Consider the following 24,526-nt stretch of genomic DNA (forward strand, 5'->3'; position numbering starts at 1 on the left):
TGCCTTGCTCTGCCTTTGCAATCTTGCTGGGTTTTTCTTATTACTATAGCAGTAAAAGACAGTGTGATTTGATGTTAATTCAAAATCTGGCAGCCCAGTAACAGCATGTGTGGGAGACAGACGGTTTAGACAGCCCTGGAAGTGCACACAGGCAAGGGAGGTGGTAAAACCACAGCTCAGAGGTGGGCAGATGGCCGTGCCGTGCGGCAGGAAGGGCCACCAGGATTTCGCTGTGTTGCATCCACGTTACGCAGGAAATGAAAATCTGGTATGAAGAAGCATCACTATTTCTACCACTTTCTAGACTTGTGGTTTCTCAAAATACGGGCTTCAGAAGACTCTCTTAAGATAGAGGTTGAGGAGGGGTGCACCTTTGGATTTTCCCTGTAACTCAGGGCCACATTCTGCAGTGACCACCCCCCTACCTTCCCTCTTACTGAGGTCATCACACATTAGACCTGTTCAGTTCTCTAAGGTGGGCATTTTTCACGGTCTCGTCATTTTCTCTATCAGGCAGACTTAATCCTAGTCTGGTCTGTTCATTATTTCACATGACCATCAGGATTGGTTCTTCTCCCATGGACCGAGGGCGTGCCTGCTCATTTTAACACTCGCTTACATGCAAGAGCGTCAACAAGCTAATTCACTGCCATGGGTGTAGGTGCCTGTGTCTTTGGCAGTAAAAATATACAGTTAAGTACAAATGCAGGGACTTCCTTGGTGGCGCAGTGGTTAAGAATCCACCTGCCAATGCAGGGGACATGGGTTCGATCCCTGGTCTGGGAAGATCCCACATGCCGCGGAGCAGCTAAGCCCATGCGCCACAACTACTGAACCCGCAAGCCACAACTACTGAAGCCCGCATGCCTAGAGCCCATGCTCCGCAACAAGAGAAGCCACCGCAATGAGAAGCCTGTGCACTGCAACGAAGAGTAGCCCCCACTCACCTCAACTAGAGAGAGCCCACGCACTGCGATGAAGACCCAATGCAGCCAAAAATAAATTAATTAATTAAAAAAAGAATACAGATGCAGGCCAGCCAGGTGTGTGGGAAGGAACATGTGGGCTTCAGGCTGTGCGCACCTGCTCCCCTATTTTCCTTGGACTCTAGGTGAGTTGCTCAACTTTGGGGAGGGCCACAGTGTCCTCGTATATATAATAGGGTTTTGGTTTGGTCAGAGGAGTGTTTTAAGGATTAATTAAGCTCTGCTTTTAAAGGCATTGTGCGTGTGTAACTTCAGGTACTTAAAACTTCATTTTCTTTCTTTGTTTTTCTTAATGATCCAATCATGGAAGCCACAATTCCAGTCATTGGTCTAAACTATAAGGTCATGAGGACAGAAACCTTATTTTTATTTTCATTTCTTTTTCACATAGTTATAACTCAAAAAACTTTTTTATTAAATTGGATAATTGAAAGTTGATTATCAAACTGCTTATTTAAAAACAAAATCTGCTTATAGTGCCTTTCTTTACAACTCATCATTCTCTGCAGAGAAACCATTCATAGAGCTAGTCATCAAACCTTATTTCTCCTAAAGTGTTAACGCCTGAGTAATTCTATGCTTCTGCCTATAAGAGTGAGAAAATGGAACGGACAGGGTCGAGTTTCCCCCGACAATCAAGGGCTTCTTTGTTGGTGCAGCTTACACACTGTGCCCTGAGTGGTGGTGCAGGGTTGGGGTTAGTGTGAGAGCTGTAGGGTTACTGATTCCATGCTGGTTTGCATCAGCTCCATCCCACGCACTGCCCATCTCCCTCCGTGCTGGTTATCTTGATGGTTCACAGTCACCCCCTGGTTCTCCCTTGGTTTGGGCAGATCAAATATAGCATGAAGACTGACACTTACTAGAATCCTGATCATTTGTAAAATCTTGTAGTTGAAGCCTTTACTTCTCAATATGAGAAGTGGTCAAAATAGAAAAGACCACCGTAGGAAAAAAGTCAGGTACTACTGCTTGGCAGTCCAACAAACATGTATAGTATAGACTGCATATAATCTGAAGTGTGATAACCCTTGTTACCCTTTTATTAACTAGCTAGTACTGACTAGCTCAGGCCTTTCGGCGATTGTGGTCTTTCTTTCTTAATTCAGTCTTTCCTTTCCCCTTTCCCCGACCTTTTAAAAATTGTAACTTTTTACGATTTAAATACATGATATAAAACAGCTCATGGATAGAAGTTTGTAATTTCTCCTTCCCTCCCTCCCTCCCTCCTTCCCTCCCTCGCTGTCTGCTCGCTCTCTGTCTCTGTCTCTCTCTCTCTCTCTCTCTCACTACCATGGGAATAATGGAATTTTTGAGGTTAAAGTTAAAGCTATGTAAGTCATCCAGAAGAGTTGTCTTAGTTACTCTTAACACCCAGCAAAGATAATATTTAGAAAGACTTATTCTGGGAAGTTTCGAACTAGTAAAGATATACTTAAGCTGAGGTTTGGTTTAGGTACATACTCTGAAGTAGTAAGTTACAAACTAGTAGAAATAAGTCTTAATCTTCTTGTTGATTTGAGTACTTAAGAGCTAAATAAAAACGTTTCTATCTTGTTTCGCTCTAAATTGCATAACTAGAAGGGGAAAATGAATCCTTCATCATCCTCAACCCCGACTGTAGAACTAATGAGTCAAATGTGGTTACAATCAACAAGACACCTGAGAGGATTGTTTATAATTTGACATTTTAAAGTCAAGTTCCAATTTAAAATTAGATTCAAGAACTTTAAGACATAAAAGACCTGAATTTTTAAAATAAAATTTCTTAACTCTATGGCCATATCTTTCAGCTTGAAAACAATAGAATATAAATGCTTTCTAAGTCACTATTTTTTCAGCTTTTCAGGATGACAAAGTCTGTGTACTCCTTACGCGTGTGTGAAAGTATATGTGTATGGTATGTTGCGGGGAGGAGGTTAATCTTACACTGAAGCAAGTTACAGATCTGTGTATACATGTGATGTGTGTATATAGATACTATATATAGTATATACATATATAGTTTCTTTATATAATATATACAACTAAAAAAAGTAAAATCCTCTCTGATACTGACCCAATTGCTAACTAATTGAAGTCTCTGAGAGAAAAGTAAAACGCAAACAGGAATATCAAGTATCAGATATTTTGTGTTGATTCTCAACAAGATCTGTGCTTTCACACTTGATGCAGCAAAATTAAATTAAGGTTTTTAAAGAGATGGGTGACATGACAGTTGAGTACTCTAAGAGTTAAGAACGTACTTAGTCCCAGAAACGGTCGCAGCAGTAACAACCACAGTAACTCTACTTGATGTTTGTTGGTTACTTCCATGTCTCAGTTACTGTGTTCATCTCTTTCCATGGACCACAGGTGCCCAGTCTCACATGGGCACTTCTGGGCTGGGGTGCCTGGAGCAGACTGGTAGTTCAACCCAGAGGGCACAGCGCACTTCCTGCCTTTTAACAGCCAGAAGTGGTACATCCCAAAATGGATGTGAGCGTACCTTCCAATGTCCCAGCTTCTCAGTGCCTTAAAGAAAAAGATAGACCACCTACCACACAGTTAAGGAAGTGGGGGGGGGGGGTTATTTTTACTAATAGAAAAGCCTAGATTTGAAGACTACCCATGACGATTTTTATCTCCTGGGACATGACAAATGGGTATTTTTCACCCCAAAGACTAGTAGTAATTTTTAGAGAGAAAGACTCTGAACATTCATTATGTAGTGTGAAAATTTCCCATTTAATGCAGGCTTTCCCTAAATCACTGCATGTGCCTGAGCATAAGACCAAATCTGGAAATGAAGCCAGTTTGGCTGATCCACATGGATACATGTGCTTGGAAATCCCCCCAACTCTTGAGGTTGACAAATTAGTTCTTTTCCAGTTTGTTGCCTAAAAACGTCTTTCTGTTTAGTATCTCCTGTATTTAATTGTCTGCAACTGAAACCCAGAAATATAGAAATCGGCCCAATGAAAGTTCACTCGAGTATAAGGAGGTCTTAGCACAAGAAAGAATACGAAGCAGACGAGATCTTTCCTCTCCCTGGCAGCGTCCTGCTCCCACTCTCCTCCTGCAAAAGTTTCCCGTCCTTGCTGTTTGCGCTTAGCCACTCTTATCAAAACAGTTCCAAGACACTTGAGCCTCCCCAGGGAGGGATATGGTTCTTTCTCGTTTCACATGGGTGGCTTCACATACTCATATTTTGCAGGAATGTTTGACACTGCCCTCACGTCTGAAGATGATTAGGCAGTGATTCCCATTTGTGGGTCCAAGTGCCTCGGAAAGGCTCCCATTACAAGTTAGAAAGAATTGTGTGGACGTTCATTTTGTCCTCGTCCTAATTAATGGTCCAAGCATGCTTCCATGTGTGGGTCCTTGAGCTGTTTCTGTTTCCTTCGGGTTCAGATGGATTATCCAAACTTAAATGAACCTCGTAAGGCTATTGCTGTGCTTATAGTTGCATAGATTCTTGCTTGATATTATTTTTTATTCGCTAAAAAGAATTACACCCTAAACACCATCTTTCAAAAGTTGGCAACACATTGAAATTCAAGCAGCCAGAAGAAAATATTTTAACACAACATAGACATATATTTTTTTTTCAATGTAAAATATGTCCTGAGGTTTTTCATTACTCCCCAAACATTTGGAAAAATAATTTGACAGGAAAAATAAGTCCATTTATGAAGCAACCGTGGCAGATTGATTACACACCAAAGTGTTTCCCTGGCCATCTTCCTTTTCACCAAGATTATCATCATCACTTTTTGTACCAAAAGGAAAGTAATCTCAGAATTGGCTGGGGACAGGAAAACATAGATAGTATACAAAAATCATCCCTAACTTCAAGATTTTGATGTTGGTTCCTTACCAACTATATAGATCCTGGTTGAGAACATAGATAGTATACGAAAATCATCCCTAACTTCAAGATGTTGATGTTGGTCCCTTACCAACTATATAGGTCCTGGTTGAGAGATCACTTCTACTTAAACAAAGCTCCGTGTCCTGCTGCCTTTTAGTCCATCAGGTTTTGGCCATCTGAATAACCTGAGTTCCCCAGGGCGTTAACACGTACCTTGCGGTTTCACTGGAAGCATTTTATTCTGTAGCATTTCAGTTTGGAAACAAGATACTGGAACTGTTGTCTCTTCCACTCCCCCCCCCCCACAAAAAAAGGATGTTTTTTCCTACCTCACTCATGCCTCTGACTTGATCCCTTCTTCCCACCAAGGTCTGCCCTCCTTTGTCTTCTGGGTTGTGACGCAGCCCCTAACTCTGCCTCCGTCCCACCTGAGGTGTGCAGGGTGCTCGCTGCAGCTTGATCCCCTGCAGCTCACGTACTGCCCTGTGCCTGCTCCTGTGAGGCAAAGCGCAGCACACACCCTTCTCGGCCTGTGCCCTGTGATCTCCTTGCCTCACGTCCTGTGCTCACCTGCCTCCTGGATGTGCCAGGCCACGTAGGCTGCTTCATCCCTCTGGCCTTTGTCTGCATCTCCTTTGCCAGGAGGCTTTGCCCTTTCTGCAGGCAGATGCTACACCATTGCCCGCTCTCTTCAAAGAGCCCCATGTCCTTGTGTGTTGCGATTCGATATCAAAAACATTTCATTTTGTCTCATTGATTTTTTTTTTTTTTTTTTTTTTGCGGTATGCGGGCCTCTCACTGTTGTGGCCTCCCCCGTTGCGGAGCACAGGCTCCGGACGCGCAGGCTCTGGACGCGCAGGCTCAGCGGCCATGGCTCACAGGCCCAGCCGCTCCGCGGCATATGGGATCCTCCCAGACCGGGGCATGAACCCGTATCCCCTGCATCGGCAGGCGGACTCTCAACCACTTGCGCCACCAGGGAGGCCCCCAATATTTCTTTCTTTCTTTTTTTTTTTTTTTTTTTGCGGTATGCGGGCCTCTCACTGTTGTGGCCTCCCCCGTTGCGGAGCACAGGCTCCGGACGCGCAGGCTCCGGACGCGCAGGCTCAGCGGCCATGGCTCACGGGCCCAGCCGCTCCGCGGCATATGGGATCCTCCCAGACCGGGGCACGAACCCGTATCCCCTGCATCGGCAGGCGGACTCTCAACCACTTGCGCCACCAGGGAGGCCCTGTCTCATTGATTTTTAAACCTCCTAATACTACAGGTTTACGTTCTTCTTTGCTTGGGATACAGCGATCCTGAAGCCACTCTCCAGCCATCCGCACTGGAACAACGAGCAAAACATTTGCTCCGATAATTAGTTTGGAAACGTGAATGCAAGATCATTAAATCAAGGGATATTCTGTTTGGAAGGCTTATGACCTAATGTTCTTGGGTCCCTGTCATGAGGAAACTAAAACGTCTTTGGAGGTCTTCAGACAGAAAAGTGGCAAAACTGGGCTTTCTTCTCCCTCCATATAAGGTTTTGTTTTGTTTTGGTTTGGTTTGGTTTGGTTTGTTTATTAATCTGGACATTTGACTGCCCAAGCAGTTGTGTCCTCAGCAGTGTTTGAGGAGAGATGCAGATGTTAAAGGGGGAAAGGCTGGGAGATGCATGTCTCAGGCAAACCTTTGTCATCTCAGACCTTGCAGGGGACTAGGGGCAAATGCATTGCTCCACATTTTGGAGATGATGCTCAAATACCCCATGAGCTGGGGAGTCTTTCCATGTCCTTTTTGTATTGATGCCATACTTGAATTCATGTCTCCTAGAAGAGCCCATATCAAAGCCACTTGCCTTCCATTCTGGCCCTTTCTGTCCTCTCCAGGGTCCGGCAGACAGTATATCAAGGGAAGCAAGGCCCTGATGGCACAGGTTTTCTGGGTGGTTAATAAGCACACCTGCTTCTGTCCTCCATAACTACATTTATCATTTGTGAATGACGTTCTGTTATCTGATCCTGTGTCTAGATAACCCCGTTCCTATTTTCACTAGTACAGAGAGACTAAAAGTGTGCCCTGTGCTGACTGTAAACTTGGAAGACGTTATAAGGCATAGCACCGTAGTCACTAGTTGCTGCCGTACTGAAGTTCGTAGCTTGTCCCCCTCCTCCTGGGACAGATAAAGTTGTAAATAATCTGAGTTCACCAGTATATCTCTGCTCCATCAAGTCATATGTCTTTGCTTTTATTTGTGGGCATAACTATATATTCCTTTTCATTATTTAATTGGTTTTTTTTTTATCACATACACTATCTCTTTGCCTCTTTGTATGTTGCCCTTACCATCACTCCAAAATCTAAGGAGAAAATGTATTTTTCCCCTCAAAATGTTCCAGTCATTTCCTATTGATAAAAAGGCTATTTTTCATCAATAGCATCCCTTTTAAATTTATGCAAACATAATGAGGCTGGTACAGCAACATAAATTTGTTTGGGCATTTCATATAGGAAAAGGGGTCATGTTTTACACAAGATACAGCTCTTAAGAGGGCTCTTAACGTACATACATATTTACCCAAACATCTGCTAGAGCTCTGGTTCACAGCACTCACAGATACTTGTAAGTCAAGGAGCAAATAAAATGCAGCAGATGCTGTTAGGTCATGTATACACTTATATACAGCAAGGCTAGTTATAGCAATTGACACCTGGAAAAACGCCTATCTGTATCTACATCTATATCTTACCTATCTTTCTATGTGTATCTATATGTATATGTTTAATCTCCTTTGATTCTCATGCTGCCTTAGCTTGGGTTTCCCCCAAAGCGGAGCCGGAGACAAAGGCACACAAGCGGGAAGTTTACTTAGGAAGTGGCCCCAGGGAGCAGCCTAGGGGGACAGGCGAGGGAAGCTGGGCGGAGGAGGCCGGCACACACGCGGACACCCTTGACCACCGCTGTGGCATTGGTGAGAAATCCCACAGGACCTTCTGAGGATCCGTAGGAAATGTGTTTCAGAACCTTCCGCCTGGGGCAAGAGAGAGCGCACTCCCATCCCTCGTGGGGCAGGGCGACCCCGGCATCAGCTCCCCAGCTGTGTGCTGTGCCGCAGGGGCCCACGGGTGCGCCAGCGTCCCCATGGCTGGGGGTCAGGCGGGAAGTGGGCGTCCAGGACGCCAGGGCGTCCACTGGCTGCTCCCTGTGGGACTGGCTGGCAGAGGGGGGCCCAGAGGACTGGCCGTGGTCTCCAGATGTTCCCTGGAAGCAAGGGGCGACCCCGGGCCTCATTCACAGAGCAGAAACCCCAGGTCGGGGCACCCACAGCCTCACCCGCGGCCCTGTGGACCTGACTGTGCTGTGATGGCAGGTGAGGCCAAGGTGAGCGGCTCCAGGCCCCAGGTCGTGTGCGATCATTGGGTTAAAGCCCCGGCATGTGCAGTTTGGTAACGTTGCTGAGAGGGCGGCCGTGAAAGCAGCTCTCCTGAAAGTGTCAGTGTTTATGACAGATTGGAGAAAGGGTGGAGCCAGAGACAAAACCAAGGCCACGATCACCGATCACCATCTGCTGAAGGTGGAACATGAGCTTAGCAGGCCAAAGCAGTTGAGAGAACTTCCCTTCGACCTCAGCAAATGCCCGACGGCACAGAAGACACTCTGCAGACTCCTTCGTTGGTCTGGTGCCTGGGATATTTTGTTCACAGCCTAGGATATGCAAGTGATGCTTCCTACAGAGGTAGAAAGGGAACATGCGACTATTCTCTCGTTTATAAAAGGGACTGAATTGTCAGTTATTACAATGGGAGCCGTTGAAATTCAGCTCTGGGAACAAGATTTGATTAATTTAGATGACAGTATACTGAGGATTTCTTTTTTAATGAAACTAAAGTGTTCTTGCCTGTCTGAAATTAAGGTGCACCGAGAAAAAAATAAGGTAAGTAAATGATTTCAGTGTCTTTCTGCGGCAGGCAGAATCTTTGAAACATTTTGTTTATATTCATGAACATACATATTTATAAACATACATATGTCCTCAGGTGTGGAGATAAATGTAGATACAGATATATCCATCCATTGTCACCTGGCTTTGGGGTGACAGACCTTCAAAAGCTGGGTGGGGAGGAAGGCTTTGGAAATCAATAACATTGCTGAACTTTCTCATTATATGAATGAGAATTCTAGGACCTGGGTCACAGTGTTAGCTAGTAGTGGAGTGAAAATTAAAACCCTGGTGACCCAGTGCCCAGTCCAGGACTCTTACCACTGCACTGGTGTACCTGTGCTTACCTGAAAACCTTGCTACCAAGTGTTAACAGTGTTACTTTTCCACTTCTGTGATGAAGTATTCAGATCGCAAAGGTTATTTATGCCCACCCCATTTCTGCTCTTTCTGTATTCTGTGGGTTTGCAAAAATCCTGGGTAGATTTCTAGGGACAAGGTAGGGTGATCATCTTTGGAACAAAAGCAGATTTTTTTTTTCTCTTTTTAACATGAAATAAATGTACACTGTCACAATTACTATACTAGACGGCTATGAAAGGGAAGAGACTTAAAGAATTTAAATGATTTTTGTCTTGAAGATACTTTCAAGACACACTAGTTTTTTATAAGGAAGGCAGGAAGCTTGTGTTGTTTCTTTAAAAGAATTGGGGGGGGGGAGGCGTTGGGAATGCAGATGGGAATGCTTGAGAAATGTCAGAACTGGGCCTTGCACACCCTGCTGAGCAGCAGAACAGACTCCAGCCAAGCCCCTCTGCTGCTTTATCTCCTCTGCTAGCAAAAGGTGGAGAGAATTCCAACGGAGAGAACTCGAGGATACTACTGGAAGGTGCCCAAAGTACACTAGATTGATTTGCATGAGAACAGCGATAAAGTGTTCCATCCCTTGTATATGATGGTGTACTACTGACCCACCATCAGCAAACATGTGTTCTTACGGTATTTTCTCGGTACAGCTGGTATAGCTCTCTTTTGAACTGTTCATGTTCTCTTGCCCCAAAACCATTCTATCTACTTTACAGTGGATTTGAATAAATGGATACAACATGTATGTGTATACTCTCTCCACTGACTGACATTTCTAAGAGCCGAGTGCGTGTGACGGTGCCTTGTGTGTGGTGAGGAAATAGAGAGCTTCATTCAGCATCACGCTCTAGTCAGACCTGCTGCAGTAACAATGCCGGGAAATATTTAGACAAGTGTGTTCATTTTGCTTTTCATGTTCATAAAGCTGTAGCTGCAGCTTTTAAAATTTTATGATTGTATAGCAGCTAAAGTTCATGCTTTTCTGAACCATTAAGGAGGGAGAGTTTACCTCTTCTAATATATTAGATTATCTCTAATTTGACCTCTGGTTCAGTCCTCTCAAGGGTTTAAAGCCAATAAAGTTTTCATATTTTTATATTTATTTACATAATTCAGTGGCCTGTGTGCGCATGCTTTAAGGAATCGTATTACTTGCCTACGCTTTGCAAAAGCAAAGAAACTTAAAAAGTGATCAATCCTTTTTTTAAACTCACATTAGAAATACAGATTATTTGTTTAATTAGGCTATGTTTTGCATATTACTCTTTAAAGCTGTAATGCATTTTAACAACTTATTTTAAACCTGATCAACAGAAAAATTTTTTTTTTCTAATCGAAAACAATGCAACAAAAGGAGAACAATATTCAATGACCAAATTAAGTGGCAAATAGAGTAGTACAGCTTTTTTATTTTATTTTTTACTAATTATAACTCATCTTTATTTCTTGATCTGAAATTTGATAACTGTATCAAGTATATATCAAAGTATTTACTGTTCACCAATGAAATATTTTGCTAGTCCAGCTGGGACTGCAGTTCACTTTGGAAGGCCATGGGGAAGCTTTACGCACGTCCCCCTTCTGGCTGTGGCTCGCAGGCCCTCAGAGCTGCGGACGGCTGAAGTTTGGTCCCACAAGAAGAGAACCTCCACTGGGAGCTGCAAATAGTGATGATGACTTGGGACAAATCTAATTACGTCTTCCAAGACCTCCAGACCCAAAATAAGAGTGTCTTGCTACAAAATATATGTTGTATCAATCTTCTCTTTACACAATACCAGTTCTAGGGATGGTGTTGTTTCTGACTCATTTTTAGAGGGAGTTTATTTCAGTCGTTTGTTTCAGTGGCATGTCATTCATATGTAGGGAAGTCATTTTCTCTCCAGTGGTTAAGTAAGAATAGAGATGCAAAGTTTGGCCATAAAGTGAAGATGTCACTTTAAATGCACATTATTATATTTCTACATGGTTAGTTACTTATCATCCTAATTTTTGAATAAAATTTCACTCTGAGAAGGAATCCATTTAAATAGACACCCAGGGACTTCCCTGGTGGCTCAGTGGTTAAGAATCCACCTGCCAATGCAGGGGACACGGGTTTGATCCCTGGTCCGGGAAGATCCTACATGCCGCGGAGCAACTACTGAGCCCGTGTGCGCCACAACTACTGAAGCCCATGCGCCTAGAGCCCGTGCTCTGCAACAAGAGAAGCCACCGCAGTGAGAAGCCCGCGCACCACAACGAAGAGTAGCCCGCGCTCGCCGCAACTAGAGAAAGCCCGCGCACAGCAACAAAGACCCAACGCAGCCGAAAATAAATAAGTAAATAAATTTTTAAAATACATAAATAAATAGGCACCCATATAGACTTACACCTTGTCATAAAATGAACCTTTCTTACATACTAACTTGCTCAATGTAAAACCTGTTGAGCTGCCCAAATCATGAGGATTGGGAATGTTTTGTGGCCAAGCTTATGATACCAAATTGAAACTGCTAAATAATATTCCTTTGTGAGCACTTTTCACTGCTTTCTTTCTCACAATAGACTATTATTTTGACTTGTAAATATTGCTCCTTGGGGACTGGTTTGATGTGTTAGTGCACTACATCTCAGTTGTTTTAAATAACAGATCGCTGGTACAATTAAACACGTCACGGGCAGCCTGTGGAGCAAAAGGAACCCATGCAAAAGAGCACCTCCTGTATGATCCCATTTATATCAAGTTCAAGAGTAGACCGAACCTGTGGGTGGTAACAGAAGTCAGAATAATGGTTTCTGGCTGGGAGGCATTTAGGTGTGCGCAAGAGAGATTATTCTTGTGGAAGGGGCATGAGGGGACCTTCTGGGTGTGGGAAATGTTTTATATCTAGATCCCAGCGCTAGTTATACAAGTAAATTCATATTTTAAGAGTTCACAAAGCTGTCAATTTTTTTTTTTTTTTTTTTTTTTTTTTTGCGGTATGCGGGCCTCTCACTGTTGTGGCCTCTCCCGTTGTGGAGCACAGGCTCCGGACGCGCATGCCCAGCGGCCATGGCTCACGGGCCCAGCCGCTCCGCGGCATATGGGATCCTCCCAGACCGGGGCACGAACCCGCATCCCCTGCATCGGCAGGCGGACTCTTAACCACTGCGCCACCAGGGAGGCCCTAAAGCTGTCAATTTAAGGTTAGTACACTGTATACACTTCTTGTGTTTTAGACCTCAGTAAAAATATTTTTAAAAGCAAGGGTATTAAAAATGAAATATTTGATAACTTTTGCCGTGACACTACAACCCTAGTTACTATAAGTGATTTTATTTACCTCCATCTGCAGCTTTCATCTGGTTGTACCTAAGTACTGCCTAAAGAAATGAACTTTGAAAAAGTGGTTTTAAAGTGACTGTCTGCAGAGAGTGTAGATTAAACCGTTCCAGCTGCCCAAAGAGGGTTAAAAGTATTCAGTTAGGTAAATTAGTAATTTAACATTCCGAAACTCAATTCCTTCCGGATCAAGCATAAAAGGCATTTGCTCTCGGAAGACCGAGAAAGAATTCATGCAGTTCCCATTAGTCTAAAAATAAATAATAAATAAATAAATGTCTGAGTCATGGGTTGCATTTTGATGGAGTTCAGTGGCTTCAAGTATAGGAAGAAAATGATTTATCCTTTGAATAGCTGTGCTACCCATTGGGATGAATACAAAATTGCTCTGAGAAAAGTAAAATAAATGAATTAATCTATTGAATTTAATTGTATTTTGAGTTATTCCAATTCAAGCAGCTCCTGCTTTTCAGCAGCATTATAAAAACTTGAATAAAGTAGCTTTGTGTTGGATTCAGGTTGGAGAGAAGTTACATGTGTGATTTTTGAAGCTGTTGTAGGGCCATCATTATGGCACAGGTTTTGGGACTCGGACACACCTGGGTGTGAATCCTAGCTCAGCTGCATACTTACTAGCTACCAGGTCAACTTTTTTAACCTCAGTTTTCTCACTGATAAAATGGGTATATAAATGCATTCTGTGCTACGTTCGTCTGAAAATCAAATGGGACGAATGAATCAGGGTTCCCAAGCTGTGTGCCAAGCCTCCCCAGGTCCCTGCAGCAAACTACTAAGAACACTGGGGACAGTTCAAATATTCAAGGGAAATCCCACAATATTTAACATCTGTCAGCTACTGGAAGAATTAGTAGCCCAAAGTAGCTCAGTTTCAACACTATTAGATGGTGCCACTGGGCAAAGCTGGGTTTTTAGTGGTTTGCTGTTGTTAAAAGCAAGAGTGCTACAAGAGTCAGCATGGAACTTAAAATGGGGGTGGCAGTGTCCGACCCGATTCCGAAGTTTGAGAAGCTGGGCAGTGCCTAACTGGCAAACAGAGTCCATAAGTATTTGGGGTTACTTGAGTTTTAGAACATCCTGTATGGAACCTTGCATTTGGTAGGGTGTAAGCCCAATCCAGATACTGCCTGTAATTGCCTTATGATTTGATAATATTTATTGGAAAACCAGTAAATCAAAAAGACTTAGTAAATCATATAAGATCTTGATCAAGATGTGTACCTGAATAGTTTCCCAACCTCAGAAACCACTCAGAAAAACAGCCATGCTTCTCGCAAGCTTGTTGTTTGGCCCGGTGTCTGCTTTCAGGCTAACAACTTTTGTAAGCACCGTGCACTGGGGGAGAAAGCTTCTTAGAGCACACGGTGCGTGTGTTCTGTGGACGGCGTGGCTGCCTCAGGCCGATGTGTTTTTGGTGGTGCAGTGGAAGTACTGAATGCGTGCCAGTCTCACAAAAGTAACGTGGTCCATTTCTGCGTGTAATTTACAGTTTGCACGCTTGCCACCCTCATTCGTTCAAAGTTGAACTAGTTTTATGGCGCACAGAGAAGGCCAGCTTACTTGAACACCAAATGTTCAGTGTGATTCTTCAAACGCTTGTGGTAAAAGTACGAGGGACTTGAGTCATTTTCCCATAATTAGTTTCAGTTCTGTAGGTCTGCCCCGTCTCCCTAACCCTGCTGCCTTGCATGCACGTCCATTCCAATGGAAGCTAGTGGAAAATTCCTATCCCCTTTCACTCCACTGCCATGAGTTAAAAAAAGCATGTCATTCAGGATTGACTTTTTCTTCTGCAATGTTGAATTTTTACTCACCATTTGAAGGGGAAAAAAAATAATCATTTTAAGAGAGATTTCTCTATCAGTGAGGGGCGGGGCCCCAGCATCACTCTGAGCCACCAGAGGATGGCTGACTCACTTTGCTTCATCTTTAGGGGGTCGTGTATTTGTATCAGTGAGTGCTTTCTGAGGGGTAGTGTATGAGAGTGCAGCATACCACCTTGTCTTTTTCGGAGTCCCATGACAGTCGTTCACACAAGTCAATTAAGATCCACATGTCACTGAGCAGTCAGTGGGCACAACAGGCTCACATGCACGTGCGGCTGGGGAGTGAGGGCTCATACAGGAGATGGGAATGAGGGGCGAGGGCTCACACAGAAAGCAGGGAACAGCGGCAGAAGTTTTCCTATTGTTAGGGTTCACTTGTTTGTTTCACTCAAAATATGAGTCATCTTACCCCTATTTTTAACCAAAAATCACTGTGGTCACTGCTGTGATTTGGTCTTGACGCCTACAGGCCGGTTTAATTTTATCAGTGGTAGTGAATTCTTGAAAGCTTCCCTCAGTCGTAGAAATCTGGTTTCAAATTAACGTGGTCCACATGCCAGCTTAAACTTTGTGGCTTAGCGTTTTTGTTGAATCCCCTCGGCAGAAGGACCTACGTTGGAGTTTTGGCTGCTGTTTGGGACTCAGATTATGATTGGTTGGCTCCACTGGAATCTTGGCCCTCTTCTGGAGTGACTCTGGGAGCATTTTGGCTTAAGGAGGCCAAAGATAGAAGTTAAGTGAAGGTTTTTTTCCCAAAACGCCTATCCTGCATCCCAGCACTTTCAGGTGGTATGTGTAGACCTCTTTTAATTGTTCCTGAACCCCTAAACCATTGGTCTCCTGGAGTGAGATTGGCTTTGGGGGGAGAAGTCCATGCTAGCCTTGGAAACCTCCTGAAAATGACAGTGGTAAACTCAGAACTGGGGTATGAACCCTCATCTTAATCCTTCTCCCTGGGGGCCACTAGCTCAACTCCGGCCAACCTCAGGGAAGCATCTCTTGGTTCTTCATGGCCCCGTTGCTGTGGTCTTGGTGGTCCCCATAACTGCTCAGGAAGCAAGATCAGGCCGCCCACGTGGAGAGAGGAGCTGACATGCCCCATGATGCAGAAAGTACACCTAATGGGTTGTCATAACGATGACCGTAAGTCATATGTGTTAAAGTGTAATACCATTTAGAAAGATTTGAAAAAGGAAAAATCCTGGTGCTCCCAAAAACAAGTGCCAGTCTGGAAAATGGTTTTGTTTAGAACCGCCTCTCTCTGATGCTGGGAAAGAAGGTGTTGTCAGGGGAGAGGCGAAGGTAAGGCCAGAGGGAATGGCAGGTCGTACTGGTCAGGCCTGTATTTTATGTCCAGGCTTTCTTTTCCATTGAATGTTTATATGGCTCCTTCTTTCCTCAGGTGTCTGCTGTACTATTTAATTATCTCTTTGTTAGCCTCCCATTGTAACCTTAACGGAATTATATGTTTGACCAGTACTTAAAACACTCCTCAGAAGTCCTTTCTGAGCACCCCAGGGATAAACACCAAGACCACTCTGCAACGTATGGAATGTTTTCTGAAGAGCAGGTTTCTTTAGAAGGTAGATTAGTCTTGGAAATCGTTCAAGGAAGCTTTAAGTCAATCCAACTGTACAGGTTCCAAAGATACAAGAAAGACAATACACAATACTTGGGTTTGTCCAGTTGAGAAGTGTCAACTTCCCTAAAAGAACACAAGTATCCATCTACAATAATACGGTGGGCACATAAATTGTGTCATGCTCCTACAAGGAAACACTACACAGTAATGGAAAAGGGCATTTTTTTTTTTTTTTTTTTTTCTTTTTGCGGTATGTGGGCCTCTCACTGTTGTGGCCTCTCCCGTTGCGGAGCACAGGCTCCGGATGCGCAGGCCCAGCAGCCATGGCTCACGGGCCCAGCCGCTCCACGGCACGTGGGATCCTCCCAGACCGGGGCACGAACCCGTATCCCCTGCATCGGCAGGCGGACTCCCAACCACTGCGCCACCAGGGAGGCCCGGCATATTTTAATACACACAACAACATGGATGAATCACAGAAATAATAATTTTTAAGAAAGACTCAAAGAGAATACATACTGTATTCCAATTACGTGAAGTACAAAACTTAGCAAAATTAACCTGTAGTGGCAGAGGGCAGAATAGAGGCCAGCCTTGAGAGGAGGGGCTTCAGGGTGGGAGGGGCAGGAGGGAGCCACCTGGTGGCCATTACACAGGTGTGTACATCTATCATCAAGGTACACGCTTCGGATTTGTTAAGCTTATTCTCAGTTATACCTCAAAAAAGAAGAAAGTGCTGGCTTCCATAAAACAGAGCCAGCTCAGAGTCTGAGGCATGCCTAAGCCAGCGTCTGAGTAAATGGAAAGCAAGGGCTGACCTGGTCCAGTCGAGTGTTTGGGGGAGCGGAGGTGTATGTGTGAATGGACCGAGTTCCTGCTCTTCAGAGCTTCTTATTTTGCCCGTCCCTTACTCCGACAGGGCTGTCTTGGGAAGAGTTACATTTCAGTTTCTTATTCACTTGCTTATTCATGAGTCCCTCGCTATGCCTGGAAACAGAGCCATGTGTGTGCCACTGTGTGCAGATTCAGCGGCCGCCATCTTGCTGTGTCCTGAGCTGCCAAAGGACGGCAGCTGCCATTTGTGCAGCGTCGCCCTCCTATGGAGGCTCAGATCATCCGGGTTTGACTGTTTCGCGTATCAGCCTCGGTTCCAGTCCTGAGAGTGAGAACGCAGAGCTGGAAGGAGGTGGAACGGTGCTCGGAAACAGGACAGACGTGGGTTTAAATCCCTGCTCTGCAAGCTCACATCTCTGGAAGCTAGCAAGTCACTTAACATCTCAACACTGTTCAGCCTTCCCCGGGGTCCGTGAGAACAATAACATCAACCCAAGTTGGTCTTCTCGCCATTTCCAGTATTTGTTCTTCCTCCTGGCGGTGGACACCCTCGGGGTGTGACCATTGTGTATAGTATCAGAATGGCAGGTGTTAGGGGACCACCGTGAAGTGAGCCACACAAAAAGATGTGTTATTATAAGAAGCTCGGAAATAAAGAAATTATCCTAGTATCGCTAACTTGCTGCCATCTGATACCACTCTGAGCTTGAGTTTCTTCAAAAAAAGAACAGGGTATCTACCTTCAGTAGGCTGTCACGAGATTCAACGAGCTGATGTCACCAGGTCATGTGCACCTGGTAAATGCCAGCTGCTATCCTGACAACCGGCAGCATCCTGCCTCTGTCACTTTACAGTAACAACGACACCACCACAAAGGGGAGAAAGAGGCTTTCTCTGTTTTGAACTCGCGTGACTGCTGTCATACGAACAGTATCCTTTTTGCAAGAAGTCTGTAGACTTTCTAAAGAAGCCAGCAAAGTATGCTGGCGTCCAAGGAGAGCCGAAAGCCCCCCCTTGTTTGGGAAGAGGTGAGGGAGTGGTGCTGGGCTATCTCCACAGCTGCTGTGGTTGACCTGTGTTCCCGGTTTAGGATTTTGAATCACTTAAAATTGGAATGGATAGAGAAAGGGTCCCAAATAAGTAGAGAGAGTTGTTTCTTCACCAGATATTTTTATCCTTTTTTCCCCCTCATCTGGAGACCATTTATTTTAATGGTAGTGGTATTTCAGGTGAGGAAGGGAACGGAAAAGTAGCGTACTATCAGACTATAACTGTGAAAGCTAAGTGGCATAGGGCAGGCTAATCATGTAGCAATAAATAAACGATACATATTAAACATCGTCCAGTTAGAGGGAAAGCACATATAGATTTATTGTGCTTGTCATAACCGAGAAGGGAACCGTATTGGAAAATATGGACACTTAATTTCACATCCCAAAATGAACAATTGTTTTTGAGGGGGTGGTGTTCTGATTAGTGTTGATTCTTTAATTTGTAATATAATTATCCCAACCATCACTGCTTTTAAGAGCATTTCACTGTTGAAGTTAAGTTAAAACCAGTTCGGGTCAGGAATTCCTGTTACTAATACTTTCTTGAATTAAGACTGAATAAGTTTATTTTATTTTATTTTTTTAGGAAATTTAAGAACCTATTCCTTAGTAGCTAAAAATAATAAGGAATTTCATACACAAAAACCAAATGTTAAACATAGATAATTGGCTTGTGGTCGGAATCTGATTATTTTATGTTACTCAGCAAAATATCTTCTCTCCAGCAGCATTTTTGTACAAGTATTTCCCATTAAGACCATTTTGCTTAGAGAAATTTGAAGCTACATCTGTATGTAATAATTTTTCAAGATTCCGAAGACTAGATAGTAGTTAATAAAACTCAAAAGAATTCTTGAATTATCTTCAAACTAATGTTTATAATTATCCAGCAAATAAACAAGAGTTGATAATATCTTGTTGATTCTACAAGTCTAATGGCAGAGAAAATGCTTGCAGGAGCCCAGAGGAAACGATACCTCTTAGGAATTTTGAATCTTTTCTACCAAGATATGCAGGTTGACTAGTTAACCCCAGACCACCTGCTGTTTAATATTCATATAGTTCCTGCCATTGTCTTCTATATAAAAACAGAACATACAGAAGAGTAACATTGCTCTTAGCTTACTGAAAGCTGAAGTGGTAATAATAAGTTTAACCATAAAGTCTGACTGTTTTAGTGGGCTCATGGCATTACCTGTAAGCACAATGGGGCACAAGTAGGGTGGTTTAGGAGAAGAAGCCACGTACGATTTTGGAGCTGAGTGTTTCTACAGAGAGGTACTCAGCCACCTGTTATAATCAGGGCCTTTTACAAGCACACTTAGCAGCTGTCCTTTTCCATGTTGAAAGGAAGTTCATTGTCTTACAGAGTGAAGATGTGCCTTGAGGTATAAAGTCAGATCATTTAACCTGATAAGACTGAGTGGAGTGACAACCTTTCATGTGAGATAACAGTACAGAACTTGATAAGCATGTTTCTGGTATCGTTATTAAAATGAATTTTAATGATAGTCCCTGAGTACCGTGACATCTTACAGTTTCCAGCACACTTGTGCATTCATCATCCTATTTGAAACACCTAATAATCCCCTGAGGTCCCTGCTGTGGGTAGGAAAACCTTACGTTTCTGAAGGTACACTGTGAGGGTTTTAGCTAGTTAATAACTTAGTTGAATAATCAAGGTAAGGGGTCACTAAACAAATTGTACAGTTCATCATGCTTTAAAAAAAAGTCATTTACTAAGTGAAAGAAGGCAATTTGAAAAGCCTACATACTGTGTGGTTGCAACTATATCACATTCCGGAAGAGACAAAACTATGGAGACGGTAAAAAGATTCGTGGCTGTCAGTGGTTGGAGGAGGTGGGGATGAAGGGGCGGAGCACAGAGGACTTTCAGGGCGGCGACACTGCTCTGCGTGATTCTGGAATAGTGGATCCGGCGTCGGTACGCGTTCGTCCAGACCCATCGAACGCACACCACCAGGCGTGAACCCTGATTATCGGCTGTGGACCCTGGGTGATGACGTGTTCGTTGATTGTAACAGATGTACCATCTGGTGGGGTCATTGGTAACGGGGAGGCTGTGCGTGTGGGGGCAGTAGGGAGCACGTGGGAGATCTCTGTACCTTCCCCTCACTTTGGCTGGGAACCTAAAACTGCTCTAAACAATTCAGTCTTTTTTTAAAAACTATCATTTGCTACCTATAAGGAGGAACAAATGAAATGAAAAGCTTGCATTCCGTAGCTTCAGCCTGCACCAGTTAACCTAGCCAGCTCTCCCTGGCTGTATCGTTGTTTCATGGAGACACAGAGACGCAGGAAAATAACAAGCCCGCCCCAAGGCACGCTTGTTAACAGTGATGGCATGGACTTCACGCGTAAACACGGTTTCTTTTAGATTTAGATTTCTTGGAATCTGACCAAGTGTGTCCAGGAGATCTCGTCTTTTGGTAGAGAACCACTTTATTCCAAACTCAGGAGAGCGGGAACACATCATTCCCTTTGCTCTAGTTTGGCTCAGTTCCTGGGGCTGCCTTGGGCCAGAAGTGAAACCCCTGGAATGGTCTCAGTTTTTTTCACCTCTGTCCTTTTGCTTCAGGGTGGTGGTCTTGAGGGCCCCAGAGGCTCCCCAGACAGAGGGAAGGGAGCAGCTCCTGGTGTAGGAAGACTGTCAGACTAACTGTCCTTACCAAGTCCCACACGACTCAGCAGGTTATACCAAAGGGCGTGGCCTGCTTCCTGAGGGTTCATGACATTAGACACCTTTGCTGTTGACCCCAACCACCAGGGTGTGCTTCTGGCGGCCAAAGTGGAAATCTCCCAGGTGAAGCATGCTCAGACCATTCCTAAATGTTAATTAGCGACATACAGAGGCTGACCCACAATTCGGTTTAACCTTTATCCCCGCAATTTGCTGGAACTGTCACAATGAAGGTGCTAATATGTATGTCCTGAGTACTTATCTTAAGATGGGGGAGATGTCAGTGGCAGGTGTCACCAGGCTAATCAGTAGATTAAGTCACCCCGGTGGAATAGTCCCTCTCACATCAAGAAGACTTAATATGTGAGAAAGTGTTCATATGGTCTAGATAGAATGTAACAAAATCGAGAAATGGAGAGGTTGAACGCTTGCTTCCTTTTAAGGCTTGATTAATATTCTCTACCTAAAAGACCAATAACTATTGTGAATATTCAGCACATACAAGCCATGGAAGACTCTAGGAAACTGTGTCAACACAATAAAATAGTGTATTTCCCAAGACCTCTGAATATCTCTTCCCTTAAAAATCACCATTGTCCATGAAAAAATATAAAGTCACATATGTTTTAAATGACAGGTTATATTCTTAATATGTACACTTAGTTTGCTTGATTGCTAGTTTTTTAAGTATTAAACATTGGAAGTGAATACTTGGTAGTGTTAAGTTGTCAGGTTGATAGAAAGATTCTGAAAGTAATTCTCAGCCGGGTAGAAGGGTGCTCAAAGGAAAGAATGAGGCTGATTTTGGAGGAAAGTAATTACTGGCCAGGCACCCCCCAGGCGGGTCCTACAGAGGTTTTCATTAGGTTCGAGTTGAATTGCCAGGATAATGGTTTTAGCTGGTTGAAAGGGTGATGATGGTAAAAGGATCAGGCCCACTTCTCAGAGATTTCTAGTGCATTTCACATCTTTCGTCAGCGGTGCAGGCCAAGATTAGGATAAGAAAGAAAGGTGATTTCATGGGCAAAATATCTAATTAAAATATTAATTTAAAGACAGACAGCTAGCACACCTGACTTTCAGTTCAGGTGGCTGAGGAGAGCTCATCCCTTTATTTTCGAACCATATATAAAACAGTCATTTTAATCCTGGTAAATGTGGAAAGTTTTATTCTAAAACAGTACCCATGAATTTTTTTTTACTGTAATCAAAAGATTACATCAAATTGTTGAGCTTGACATTACTTTCTCATTTTAAACATTAGCAGCATGACGTCAAGGTATTTTTGTTTATATCTATTTGTAGAATGCTAAATGAGAGATACACCCTAGTTGTTTTTTAAAATCAAATAGAGTGTAGGGCAGGTCACACGTTACTTTCCAGGGACTGAATTTTATTTGCCTGGACTTTCAGGTGGTCCTGGGAAATTCAGGCTGTCACCCTCAGTCAACTTCCAGAGAAGGGTTGTTACTGTATGTACGGTTTGTAAGAATTTGTATACTTTCTCTTGGTTATGATATAGTTTGCTTTTACTCTTCTGAACTACAGAGTGGAATTTCATGTGATTACTTTACACACAGGATATTCCCGATTGCTTTTTTTTTTTTTTCTTTGCAGCTTTGGCACCAACCCCACATAGGAAGGATTGCGAATGTTACCTGATGACCAGGTTGTCCGCAACCTGGTTGTGCCCCAGAACACCTGTGCTTGTCCTAAGGCAGGACTCACAGGTGGTGGCAGTTGCCTCTGTTACTGACTTGGGATGTCAACCAAGTTACTTAACCTCTCAGACCCTCTTCTTTTTTTATTGTTAATAAAATAGATAGGCTTCCCTGGCGGCGCAGTGGTTGAGAGTCCGCCTGCCGATGCAGGGGACATGGGTTCGTGCCCCGGTTCGGGAAGATCCCACATGCCGCGGAGCGGCTGGGCCCGTGAGCCAGGGCCGCTGAGCCTGCGCGTCCAGAGCCTGTGCTCTGCAACGGGAGAGGCCACAACAGTGAGAGGCCCGCGTACTGCAAAAAAAAAAAAAAAAAAGTCATCCCTGTATAGGCATATTTATGTACTGAGTAGTAAGGTGCTTATTTCAGAATGCTGGAATTATACTTAATGTTTTTAATGCATGTTCTGTATATGTGTTATTTCCTGAGATATCCACCTATTACTGATGGCTTTGATGATCAGGAAAAATGAGCCTTCTGAAGTAGTTTCAATTGATTGTCCTTTTGTAAAAAAGGTTGCAGCGGAGTGACCACACTGTCTGGCGCTGCTCCCCTCTCCCCTCACCCTCCAACGCTCCCCATCTCCCGCACCCGCTCGCCTGTCTCGTTTCACCCGATGTTCTGTGGGGCGCTTATCACCTTCTGACCCACGCGTTCCAACAGGATGCGGTGGTGTAATGCCGCGTATCCCCACCAGGGAAGACCCTAGTCTTTGTATTCGTGCCAAGCACCTAGAGCACTGCCTGGGCACACATGGGCCTTCAGTAAATATTTGTTGAACAAATAAATGAACTTAAGTGACGCCTGCCCTGAACTGGAAACACCCCAAAAGGAGTGGGAGTGGTAGAGCAGTGTTCACCCATTTATGTTAACGAGCTAAGAACTAACACGATATTCAGATTCACTCACGCTTCTCCCAGTGATCTTCTGCGGTCTTTCCAGCCCCATGGAAAAGTCTGCTTTTTGTCAGAGGAGGGATGTGCGTGCTTTTCCGTGTTTGTTTTTCCTCTCTGGGTAACCCATGCAAGACTCCTACACTGCAGAGCACACTGATATTCCCTGACCCGTGTTCATGAGTGATTTTTAAATAGGTGGGATTATATCCACCATGTCTGTGTTCTAGAGGTGTTTCTGGGACTAAATGAGGTAAGGTTTGGAAAGTGCTTTAAAATTATTCAGTGCCACTTGATTGCCATCCCCCAATAACTACTATTGCTTTAGTGATAAAAGTGTCACTGGAAAGTTGACTGGCTCTCTTTTTATCAGAAAAGTTCTAGAAAAATTTAGAAGAAAAATATTACCAGGTTCCTTCAAGTCAAAGAAGGATGTAGTGAAAAGAGAAAAATATATATATATATACACACACACACAAATACACAGTGGACCCTTGAACAACATGAGTTTGAACTGCACGGGTCCTCTTATACCCAGATTTTTTTCAATAAATACATACTACAGTACTACACAATCCACAGTATTTAGTATATATATATATATGACATATATATATAGATAGATGACTCATATTTATATTATATTTTATAGGTATAGATGTGTATAATGTTATATAATATATACTTTTTGTATACATTTATAATAAGTATGTATACATATATAATTATTATAAGTATATATGTTCATAGTTATTATAACAGAGAATAGTTTGATGAGTTGTCATTATCAGTAAGTAATATAGATGCTCTGCAAACTATGAGCATCTGATCTGGAAACAATCTGCACATGTTCATGATTCATTGCCTATACCCTCTTGATCTCAACCCAGGAAATCCACAGCTGTCCAGGCCCTGGTACCATTTGGTGTCCAGAATATGGAACAATATAAGCCACCTCCTTTTTGTCAAAATAGCCATCCCATTTACTGCTCCCTTTCCTGTGTTGATAGGTGATAGATTCCATCACAGGTAGTCTCTCCTTTTTCTCCTTCCCCCCATGTCTCCTTTTCTCTCTAATATATACACACACCCCTTTAGTCCATATTCTCCTTTTCCTTAGTCTTCCAAATTTTGCTCTTTTCCCCTAAATAAAATCTTTCTTTCAACCTCTTTTCATGTCACTTGTGAGCCAAAAAGAAAAAAAAGAAAAAGATTCTGATCACTGTATAATACCACTGTACAGGTTTTAAGAAGAAGGAAATTCGTTCATTTTGATATTAAATTTGTCACAGTAAAGGGCTAGTATACATCTCTAAGTGTTCATCTTGAAGAAAGGGGCTGAAGTTTAAGAGGAAAGAGAATTTACATCCTATCTTCTACTGTTTTAAAGGTTTGACTTTGTAATTTTACATGGCCCATATATTACTCTCATATTTTTATTTTATTGTTAAGTTATCCATATGGTGGTAG

The 24,526-nt window shown here is 43.3% G+C and overlaps 2 protein-coding genes across 5 annotated transcripts in view; one reads left to right on the forward strand and one right to left on the reverse strand.

Moving 5' to 3' along the window:
* The window catches only part of MCPH1 (microcephalin 1), a 228,000-nt gene that overhangs the window by 124,481 nt on the left and 78,993 nt on the right, over nt 1–24,526 (forward strand). The gene's annotated exons all lie outside the window — the stretch shown is intronic.
* Nucleotides 1–24,526, reverse strand: part of ANGPT2 (angiopoietin 2) — a 56,469-nt gene that overhangs the window by 26,829 nt on the left and 5,114 nt on the right. The window lies entirely within an intron of this gene.

The sequence above is a fragment of the Mesoplodon densirostris genome, chromosome 20 (genome assembly GCF_025265405.1).
Source record: "Mesoplodon densirostris isolate mMesDen1 chromosome 20, mMesDen1 primary haplotype, whole genome shotgun sequence".
Classification (NCBI taxonomy): Eukaryota; Metazoa; Chordata; class Mammalia; order Artiodactyla; family Ziphiidae; genus Mesoplodon; species Mesoplodon densirostris.